The sequence below is a fragment of the Pinus tabuliformis genome, chromosome 2_2, assembly GCF_031772625.1.
Source record: "Pinus tabuliformis cultivar Carrire ecotype Pingquan chromosome 2_2, CPIR1, whole genome shotgun sequence".
Lineage (NCBI taxonomy): Eukaryota > Viridiplantae > Streptophyta > Pinopsida > Pinales > Pinaceae > Pinus > Pinus tabuliformis.
This window is the reverse complement of record NC_142300.1, coordinates 1,154,879,751-1,154,892,039: the sequence shown is the minus strand read 5'-3', so window position 1 is coordinate 1,154,892,039 and position 12,289 is coordinate 1,154,879,751.

The following is a 12,289-nucleotide window of genomic DNA, read 5'->3' as shown; positions in this document are numbered from 1 at the left end:
TTTCTTTTATCATTTTTGCAATTTGAGTTTTTATTGCAGAAATTTCTGTCTTGAGATTATGAATCTCTCGACTGACTTCTCCTAGAGTAAGTGATCTTACTCTATCAGGTTTCTGTTGATGCCTTTGAAATGATTTTGTGTTACGTTCAAAAGAAGCATCAACAAATAAAGATTTCTTACCTGAATTATTTGAAGCTTTTGCTTTGAGCTGATCCATAAAAGCTTTAGTCAGGCGGTTTTTCATCTCTCCATCCTCCATGGCACAGATCTGGGAAAGGATCTTCAACTCTTCTTCTTCTGTTGCGGCCATAAAGACTTTTTCTTTTTGGGGTTTAGCTGCCTTGTGAAGAATTTCGATGATGGAACTCTTCGGCAAATGAGTGAAACCATCATTAGTAAATCAAAACAAAATCATATTTAATCATAGAAAATCTAAGAAAACTAATGATAACCAACCATAGTGTAAAATATGTATTTGGGGTAGGATCTTCAACTCTTCTTCTTCTGTTGCGGCCATAAAGACTTTTTCTTTTTTGGGTTTAACTACCTTGTGAAGAATTTCGATGATGGAACTCTTCGGCAAATGAGTGAAACCATCATTAGTAAATCACAACAAAATCATCTTTAATCATAGAAAATCTAAGAAAACTAATGATAACCAACCATAGTGTAAAATATGTATTTGGCAGCAAGTTATGGAATTAGGGTGCGGAACGAGTTAAAAACATAGGGTTTTAGGGTATGAATGGTGATATTGAAAGATGAAAACATGGGAATATTTAAGGCCCAACAAAAACCATAAATGAAAACACTTAAATAGAAGCAACAAAAAAGGATATCATAAAGACAATGCACCCAATGTGGGCTACGTCTCTGTGCCCAACTTCAAAATGGAGAAGCCTCTTCATTCATCTCAATAAAAAGAAAGGAAGGTACATAGAAAAATACATGATTATACCTTCATTTATGGGAGTGACTTTAAAATGGGTTGCTCAAATCCTCAATCTAACTACACCAACGGAGTCCTTGTGAAATTCTGAGTAAAATGAGTATAAACTTAGTTATATTCCGCCACTTGCAACTTTGGAGCCCCTAAAGAATCTTCAAGATTCCATAACAAATTATTCTGGGAATATTCTATAGAATGTTCCAAGGAATATAACCTAGGAATATTCCCTCAGTATAAGTGTCCACAGGGTTTCGCCTCCTGGTTCCCGATGTTTGTCTTGGTTTCGTCGGCCCGCAACAATTTTCCGCTCTCGATCTCCTATAGCTTGTTTGAATGAAATGAAAAGTTTATATATCAATATGCCGGCGGATATTTCATCGCCCACCCAACTAGCATGTTGGTTGGCCCGTTATGTGTTAAGACTGTTGGTTGTGGGGCCCGCGGGTTCAAACCTTGCTATGTTGTTTTGTTATTTTTAAACATAAGGTAAACTATATATATGTCTGTGTGTGTGTGTGTTTCTGTGTGTGCGTGTGTTGCCCATTAACTATTAACCATTCACCATTTTAAACATTAATGGTTACAATAGTTAAAACTACCCAAACCGTCGCTCAATTTGGTCTATTATGGTCGGTTGTGGCACATTTGGCCACTAGTTTGGTGCCACATGACACCATTTGATTGGGACATGTGGCCCCATGCTATTGCACCATCAAACTACCTCCAAGTTTAGCGGGGTGTCGCCATATTTAGTAGTCTCGCCAAATTTAACCATAATTAAAACCCTTCGCTAGATTTATCCCAGCTCCACCAAATTTAGTTATTAGTTTGGTTGGACTGGCAATTTGGTGACGACCCAAATTTATCTGGCGCTAATTAAATCTTGTCTTTTTTCCAAGTTTGACTGGAACTTTGACTGGGCATAACTTTCGCATACGAACAAAGATTGAGGGGCCATTTGCACCGTTGGATTCCTTGCGACAAGATATTTGATTTGATGCGGGTTTCACTGAGAGTTGAGGACTTTGATATTTAGTCTTTTTGGGATCCTCTTGGATCATTCCTCCCCACTGAAGGACTTTTGGTCCTCCAAAATTATAAAGAGGAACTACAAGCTGATGAACTACCCCATTTCTCGACCTGCATAGCAAATGTCTTTGACATGCCACACTTTACTTTCCTTTACCTTTGTACTTTGGAACCATAATGATGAGTCAACACCTATATCCATATGTAAATATGTCGCTATCAATGCATGTATCACAACTTGCAAGATTGAAATCAAGACCTTTCTTTCCAAGAGTTTATAAAACACTCATGGTCAACTTTTACAACAGAACCCATATCCCTTGCTATCCAACTAAAGGCCAAAATATCACTATTTTTCATATTCAAGCGATGTTATACACTTCATCAATTTTACAAGTTCTTGCCAATCTATAGGCTTTAAAAAACAACATGTGATTTACAATGGTGGTTATACTCAACTTCTTAAAAAGGCTACCCATCTCTTACCTAATCAAGCTAATGGGATTTCTTCCTATAGTTGGCTTCTTTGTTGAACTAATTCATCGGTTGGTTCCTTCACAAGTGATTTCATAGGCTTCTATTCCTTCTTTGGGTATAGCTCTAGATGGAGCTTCCAACATGTGGCTTTCTAATGTCCACCCTTGTTGCAATGGTTGCAATGGTTTTTCTTCCTCTAGACTTTCTTGACCTTCATTTGTGTCTCCTTCCTGGGCGACATATCCTTCCTTGAACGGTTGTCTTTGGTGTGACTTTGGCAAGGCGAACTTGACTTAGTTCTTCCTTTAAAATGCTCACTATCACTAGAAGGTTGTGATGTGCTCTCAACATCTTGCATTGGCTCATACTTGTCGCTTGAAGAATCTCATGTCTCTATGGGTTTGAAGCACCTTTCTTTAGCTTCCTCTCTGACATAGACCAATCTTGCATATCGAGGTAGTTCCACCACTTGGATGGGATTCACAATGCCTTGGCCATTAACTCCTAGTCCCTTTCCTTCATATCCCATCTTCTTCATTATATTTGAACCAATGCCTGTAGTGTGATTTTCAAAAACACCAAAATCATCATCATAATGAGAACATGAAATTGAAGAATCACTAACATTATTTACCTCAGTTTCTAATTCTGAAGTAGGTGATGATGACTTCTCTAAGCCTTCATTTCACTTCAACTTTTCCAAGGCCTCTTGTGTGGCTTGTATCTGAAGCTGCAATTTGTACTTCTATTCTTCTACTTCTTGTAGTAGTCTTTTTAGTTCAACATTCTCTGCTTGAATGCTCTGGTTGATCTCCTCAAGTTCTTGGAGCCATGCATTCTTTGATGCTCTATTTGAATGATGAGAATGAGAAGAAGAAGAATAACATTCACTTGAAGATGTATATGGAGGTTCAAGATGGTCTCGTACATCTCCTTGATTTACTACAACATTGTCCTTTGCTTTCTCTTTCTTCTTCTTATCCTTCTTTGCTATTCTCTTCTCATAATCTGCAAACAATTTATCTATCACTTCTGCCATCCTATATAAATATTTGTGGAAATCCTTTCCTTTCTCGGTGCAAACATCATCATTCTCCATTTTCCTTCTTTGTGTTGCACATACAATCTTAGAGTCAAAAGACTTGAGTTGTCATTTTCACTCTTTGAGTTTAGCCCTGATTATCATCCACACTCGCAATTCACATCGGCAAGAAGACCACTCTAATACCAGCATGATCTGGGACCTTTTCTTCGGCGATGTTAGCAAAATTGAATAAAAGAGCATGTAAAACCATAAATGAAAAAACTTTAAAATGAAGCAACATAAAAGGAGACCATAAAGACAATGCACCCAATGTTTGATAACATAGTTCATCCAATGTGGACTATGCTTTTGGGCCCAACTTCAAAGTGGAGAGGCCTCTTCATTTATCTCAGCAAAAAGAAAGGCAAGTACATGGAAAAATACATCATTATACCTCCATTTATGGGAGTGACTTGAAAATGGGTTGCTTAAATCCCCAATCTAACTACATCAATGAAATCCTTGTGAAATTATTTTAAAATGAGTATAAACTCAACTATATGTTGTCATCGTCAACTCTTGACTCTCTAGAGAATCTTCAAGATTCCAAAGTATAATCTTCTGGGAATATTATAGAAAATATTCTAAGGAATATACCCTTGGGTATATTCCCTTAGTATGCTCACCTACATGGTTCTGCTTCTTGGTTCTCGATGCCTAGTCCTAATTTCGCCATCCTACGACAATGTTTCACTCTCAGCCTCCTATAGCTTGTTCGAATGAAATGAAAAGTTTATATATCAATTCGTCGGTGGATATTCCAATGCCTGCACCACTGGCATGTTGGTTGGCCCATTATGTGTTAAGACTATTGGTTGCGGGGGCCGTGAGTTTAAACCCCGCAGACCCATCGTTTCATTGTTTTTAAACATACAACGATATATATATGACGATAACCCAATAGACCCCTCGTTTCTTTGTTTTTAAACATACGATGATATATCTGTGTGTGTGCGCGCAACTCGTTAACTCTTAACCATCTGCCATTTTGAACACTAATGGTTACAATGGTTAAAACTACCTTAACGTCGCTTAGTTTGGCATGTCGTGGTTTTTTGTAGCACATTTTCCTACTTGATTAAGCCACATGGCCCCATGCTATTGGGCCATCAAACTACCTTTAAGTTTAGTGGGGTGTCGCCATATTTGATAGTTCTGCTAAATTTAACCATAACTAAAACCCTTTGCCAGATTTATTTGGGCTCCACTGAATTTAGCTGTTAGTTTGTCCAGACCACCAATTTGGTGATGATCCAAATTTCTCTGGCGCCAACTATTTTTTATTATATATATATATATATATATATATATATATATATATATATATATATATATATATATATATATATATATATATATATATATATATATATATTATTTATTTATTTATTTATTTATTTTCGAGTTTGACTAGAACTTTAACTGGGCTTAACTTCTGCATATGAACTAGGATTGAGGCATCATTTGTGGTGTTGGATTCCTTGTGACGAGATATTTGATTTGATGTTATTTTCACTGAGAATTAAGGACTTTGATTTTTAGGTCTTTTGGGATTCTCTTGGAGCAACTAGTCATTGGTAAAAAATAAATCATAATGCTCTAAAGAGAGCCTTAATAAATAGAGTTGTTGTGCATTGATATTTCAATCAAACAAACGTTTTAGACCAAAGAGACAAGCTAATTCTTTATCAAATGAAGGTTTATCATGGCGGTGGCATAAAAAATTTATTATGATTATGGATTGATAACAAAGTGCTTGCATGGCATGGTTATGCCTATGACTTATAGGTTGAAACATATACATGTGAAATATTCTTTAGTAGCTTAAGTCCCTCTCAAGTTTTAGCAACCTAAAGTATCATTGAGGGCTTCTATAACATAATGAATGCATAACCCTTCTATGAAGATGTACTTCTTGCTCTTAGTGTGCCATAAGAGAGGAATTGAGGTTCAAAAATTGATTCATAGCTAAGTGAGATATGAAAGGGAAATAATTAGAGGTCACTTGTTGTAACAATTGGTTCAAATTTTGGTATGAGAGAATGAGAACTTGTCATAAGTACCATGGAAACTCCAATGATTCTACAAAGTGTTGGGTGCGTGTTATATTATTTCCACGACTAGCCCTCACATTTTGGATCCCATAGAAAAAATTATAAATAGAGAAGAGTTTAGGTCAAATCAACCATCGTCAATTGTGGATCAAATCATCTGTTTTCTTGAGTTGGAGCTCTGAGGGTTTTAAGACCCCTTCTCTTCTACTAATTTCAGTGGTGAAAGATTCTTCCCTAGTTAGTTTTATTTTATTTTTTTCTACAATGTTCTGGCAACAGGGAATTCACAATCCAAGGAGTAGCAAGGCATATTGAGACAAATTTGTGAGGTTGAATGAATATTTCTAAGGATAACTATTTGGATATATCAAATTTTTTGTGGCCAGACCCTTGTGAAAACTCATTTGGAGTAGGCTACAATTTCCTTGATGCTGGTAGAGAAAACTTGAGGCAAACAACATATTTTTTTGAGGTAGTTGAGGTTCCCTGTAGCCAACAAGTCGAAGCCGAAGGCACCCAAATTAATCTAAGGTTGGAAACCCAAACTTTATGAGGCATAGTGAAATTTTCTGAGGTTATGCATGTGCAAAAATACTCCTATCATTCTCCTTAGGTAATCTACAGGTTCTGGAGCTTAACAAAGGTATCCTGAAGGAGTTAGACCTTCCTAAAAGTTTTTTTTTGGGGCTTGATCGGAGACCGTGGCAGGTCGAAATCCCATGGAGATAGTATCGGTCTTGAGGCAGGTTGCAGATGAGTTCCTTGAGATGATTTAAAAGGTGGAATCAATATATATTAAATTTCACAATGATCCTCCTATAGAAAAATACAGACTACGGGTACTCCATTAAGTCCTTTGGTTAGAATTTACAAGAGAACATTATCTGTAGTTTATGAATTTTGTACAAGCAATCCTTGTTACTTTAGGCTCAACCCTATGTTGGGAATGGATGTTATCCAATTCACCATGCTACATCTAGATGGAGAAGCACACAATTGGTGGTACCATGGTTTGATTACATTGGGGCATGAAAACATCACTTCTTATGTATACTTTACATAAAGATTGATAGATAGACTTGATTGAAAGAACCTAGACATACACTTTAGAGAATTCACACAACTTAAACAAAAAAGATTGCATGAAGAATACATCTTAGAATTTGAGAGAACTATTGTCTTGGTAACAAAAATATCTGAAAAAAGACTAGTCATACTCTTCATGGAGGGACTAGCCGAACCCTTGCAAGTTTGGGTTAAGGCATTCGATCCTACAACCCTCCAAGATGCCATCAAGAAGACTTGTCATATGAGGAATGCATCAACCAAACCAAAGGCCGCGCTCAAACCTTTCGTCCCTCAGAAAAATAAGGAGAAGAAGCCCTTCCAACGTGATTGGCCTAAAAGGGATAGATTATATGAGGAAACAAGATGTGAACTAAGGAGGAAGAAGCTTTGTTTCACTTGCAAGGAGCCATGGGAACCACAACACTGATGTTTAGGCAAAGGAAATATCCACTACATTGAAGTGGTTGTTATGAAACCAGCTCAAGAAAAGATAGAAAAGATAGATCAACGCCTTAGAATTCAGCCTCTTCGAGGGGGCAACCTCCTTTACATTACATAAATGAACAATTCTTGGATGATACAAATGAAAAGACCTCCTTACTATATATAGGAGTCTAAGGGGTCATAACATAATCAGAGCCGACATAACAATAATAATATAAGGGCACAATAATAACCATAGTGGGCTTCTATGGGGCACAATAGTAACAATATGGGCACTACATGGGTACATCAATATAATAAGTGGGTTATACTAATAATAATAAGGGGTTACACTAGTAGTATAGGGGCCTAACATGCCCCTCTCCTTCAAAAAGCGTTGTCCTCAACGCTTGAGTAGTTCTTGATGCTTCTGTATAAAATTCTTGTCCTCCCATGTGGAATCTTTAGCGGGTAAGTTCTTCCACTTGATGAGATACTCTGAAATTGATCGATTTCGTAGCTGTCGGGTTCTTGTTTCTGTGATTGCTCCAGGTTCCAATATGATTTTTCCTTCCTCTTCAATTTCTGGAAATATTGTTTGAATTGGGATCTTTTGCAACTTTTGAATAAGTGGCCATACTTCTTCGTCCTTCTTCCATTCATCCCTTGCTTTGTTTATCCAATCTGGTTGGATAATATAAATAGCACAAAACAATGCTTCCACCTCCTCATCCTTGAAGAGTCTTCCCATTCGATAAGGTCGCCATTTTTTAAGTGCATGTAGTATTGCCAACATTTCCTTCTGATAAATAGCTTGCTTGAGATGTAGCAGTAAAAATACCCAATCACCTACATCAAAACATTTTTCACTACAATGTTTATCTACCTGTTGTTTCGTTTGATTTTTCATCGAAGTGGCGTTATCCTTTAAAAGTTGGAGAACTTGTTGTTGATGCTCGATGTGATCTTTCACTGCTTGAACCTTTTTCTTCTTGATATGTCCTTCTATCTCTAGAGTTTGAGGAGTGGTAATTTCTTCCAATCGTTTACAAGATATGGTCGGATTCATTTCTTGATGCTCGATGTGATCTTTCACTTCTTGAACATTTTTCTTCTTGATATGTCCTTCTATCTTGATAGTTTGAGGAGTCGTAATTTCGAACAATGAATTACAAGATATGGTTGGATTCATTTCTTCTTTCTTGATGCGATATTTCACTTCTTGCACCTTTTTCTTCTTGATATGTCCTTCTATCTTGATGGTTTGAGGAGTGGTAATTCCCGCCAATGCATTACAAGATATGGTCGGATTTATTTGTTCTTCATCTAGGCTTTGTTCCTGCAGTATATCCTCTTCTTTTGACCTTTCTTGCTCCTTTTCTTCTTCCTCTTCACAATTTATGTAGAATAATTTCTTCTCAGCACACTTATGACCTTTTGTGTATTCGCTATCACAATTGGAACAAAGCCCTTTTGCTCTTTTTTCTTCCAATTGTTGTGGTGTAACCCTTGTAGGTTGTGGAAGGCTAGGAGAAACAACACTTCCATCTTTATAGTTGTGAGGGGTACGCTTCCTACTTTCCATAATTTTGCTTTCCACTATGTCACAAAGCCCTTTTACTCTTTCCAATTGTTGTGGTGTTGCTCTAAAGAAGGTGTTGCTCTTTGTATCCTCATAATGTGCTATCATTTCCTCCGTGAAAATTGACCACGTAACAAATTGTTTACGAGAACAAAGCCCTTTGTACCATAAAAATTGATCTGGTTCTAAATATGAAGATGCAATACATACCTTTTGTAATAGTTGTACACCATGTAGATCAAAATATTGCTCCATCTGAAGTATCCAATTTACCGGATCCTTGCCATCAAACTTCCTCATCTTGCTTTTTCTTGATTTTAGGAGCTTGACCTTGAAACGACTGTAACTTTGTACTTTCAGATCTTTAAGTTCTAAAATTGTGACCTGCAGTAGCCCTCTGTGTCCTCTTTCCAATGCCACCAGTCTGATCCAAATTGGATTCTCCAAGAAAGAGTTATGCACAATCTCCCAAGATGACCTGATTATAGATTAGTTCAGTAGAGAAAACTTGTACGACGTGCCACGAGTCACTGTTTCAACCTTTGGATCTGAAAAACACCCACAAGAAACTACAGTCCGTCCTCTTTCTGTACCTTCTTACGAAACTTCAATCCGATCCCCAGAGAGAAAGTTATGACGATTTTCCCCAGGTCACCTGTTTTGAATGTAATTCAGGAGTCTGCAAAAAGAGCAACTTCCTCAGATCATATCTCCGAAAATATCGTGCTAAAAGCTCTGAAATTCGGACCCAAGGTTCAGCACGATTTCTTCTCAAATGGGTTTTTTTTGCGACTTCTGAAACGTCACATAAAAAAAGTTATAGCGAAAATGCCACGATGACCTGTTTGGAGCAGCGAAACCCTAGAATCCAAAGCTCTGATACCAAATGTTATGAAACCAGCTCAAGAAAAGATAGAAAATATAGATCAACGCCTTAGAATTCAGCCTCTTCGAGGGGGAAACCTCCTTTACATTACATAAATGAACAATTCTTGGATGATACAAATGAAAAGACCTCCTTACTATATATAGGAGTCTAAGGGGTCATAACATAATCAGAGCCGACATAACAATAATAATATAAGGGCACAATAATAACCATAGTGGGCTTCTATGGGGCACAATAGTAACAATATGGGCACTACATGGGTACATCAATATAATAAGTGGGTTATACTAATAATAATAAGGGGTTACACTAGTAGTATAGGGGCCTAACAGTGGTCTTCGACGATGAGGAAGAAGAAGGAGAACCCATTCCAAATTCTAAACATAGTATCCCAAAGGAAGAACATTCCCACGAGGAAGCTAAAGAAGAGGAAAATACACGCGAAGAGAAGTAATCCCGACTGCAAGTTAAGATTGCATCCCTATTAGGAACCCTGGGTATAACAACTTCAGGATCACGGGAGTCGTCAAGGGACAAGGCATCAAAACTTTGGTTGATGGGGGAGCTACACATAACTTCATTGATGAAACATCAGTAGAAAAGTAGAGGACTTCCCACAAAAGAGTTCGAGGGCCTTGATGTGATAGTAGCAGATGGGTACAAATTGGATAACACTTGGTAATTAAATTTTCACTAGTGATTTTTATGTAACAGATCTTGCATATATCAATATGGTATTAGGAGTTCAATGGTTGTATTTGTTGTGACAACACACCATGGACTACCAAGTAATGGAAATGGAATTTAAAGCCCCTAATGGCAGTAAGGTAGTTTTGAGAGGCATGGAAAATGATAGTAAAAAAGTCATTTCCACCAAAAGAATGGAGACCAGATTTAGACATGGAGATTTAGCATATGTTGTAGAATGCATGATTACCAGTGAAAAGACACCCATTAGTGGAATCCCACAGTGAAAATCAAACATTCAACAATTGTTGGACAAACATGTCCAGGTATTTAGTGATATTCCCCTAAGATTACCTCCTAAAATAGGATTTGAACATACTATAGAGTTGGAAGAAGGGGCCAAGCCCATAATTACTACACCATATCGACACCCAAATAAATTCAAGGATGAGATAGAAAAGGAAATCCAATAATTTCTAGCGATGAGCCACATCGGATCCATCTCAATTCCATTCACCTCTTCAGTGGTTCTAGTTAAAAATAAGGAAGGAACGTGGAGGATGTGTATTGACTACCATGCACTCAACAAAATGCTCATCAAGACAAGTATCTTATTCCCAGGATCGATGAGTTACTAAATTAGTTACATGGTGCAATTTACTTTTCAAATATTGACGTATGATTAGGATATCATCAAATATGAGTTTGAGAGAAAGATGTTCCAAAGAAAAAATTCTGACACCACTATGGACACTTTGAGTTTTTGGTCATGCCATTTTGTCTAACCAATGCTCCCGCCATATTCTAGTCTTGCATGAATAACATCTTCAACAAGTAGTTTAGGAAATTCTTACTAGTATTTTTTGATGACCTTCTGATATACAACAAGACATGGGAAGATCACTTGGGGCACCTGGATAAATATTTGAGCATAATGAAACAACAATCACTCTATTCCAAGGCATCAAAATGAAAATTTGGAATGACAGAGATCCTCTATCTAGGACACATAATTAGTGCAAAAGGAGTGCAGGTACATCAAGAGAAGATTCAAGCAATATTGGATTGGCCAACACCCAAGAATTTGACCGAGTTGCGAGGATTTTTCAGAATTGGTAGCTATTACTAGTTATCCATAAAGGGCTTCTCTCAACTAAGTGTGCCATTGATAGAATTGACTAAGAAAGGAGCATTCAGGTGGAATGAGGAATCAAACAAGACATTTAATAAGGTCAAATAAGTAATGTGATTATGTCCAATACTAGCACTCTTTGACTTCAATCAAGCCTTTGGTTTAATGTGATGCATCAGGGGAAGGAATAGGAGCAATGTTAATGCAGAAGGGCCACCCAATTGCATTTGAAATTTAGAAACTCTAGGACACATAAAGACTTTAGTCCATATATGACAAAAAAATGTTGGCTCTTATGCACGCCTTGTGAAAGCTCAACCAATACTTGGTGGGAAACAAGTTCGTAGTGAAGACATACTACAACAACCTGCACCATTTCTTGGAACAAAAAGACCTGAATGAATGATAGCATAAGTGAATAAGAAAGGTAAATGCTTATGATTTTGATATTGAATACATAAAAGGGAAAAATAATATTTTGGCTGACACACTCTCCAGAAAACTAGTAGCATGTTTCCTCATGGAACTCACATAAGACTGGAAGGCTCACCTCTCAGTGGAATATTCCAAGAACAAATTTTCTTGTGCTCTGACGGATGGACTCATTCAAGATGACAAGTACAAGATAGTTAATGATATTATTTACTATAAGGACAAGATATACTTGGTTCCTGAATCTATGCTTAAGGAGAAAACCTTGAAGGTTTCACATGACGTACCATCACCTAGACACCAAAGATTCTTCAAAACTTACCAAGAGACCAAGGAACAATTTTCATGGAAAGGAATCAAAGATGATGTATTAAAATAAGTTAAGGAACACATGACATGTCAATAGAATAAGGTCGCACACACGTATCTTGCAGGTTTACTCCAACCTTTACCAATTGCAGAACAAAAATGGGAAAGCATCTC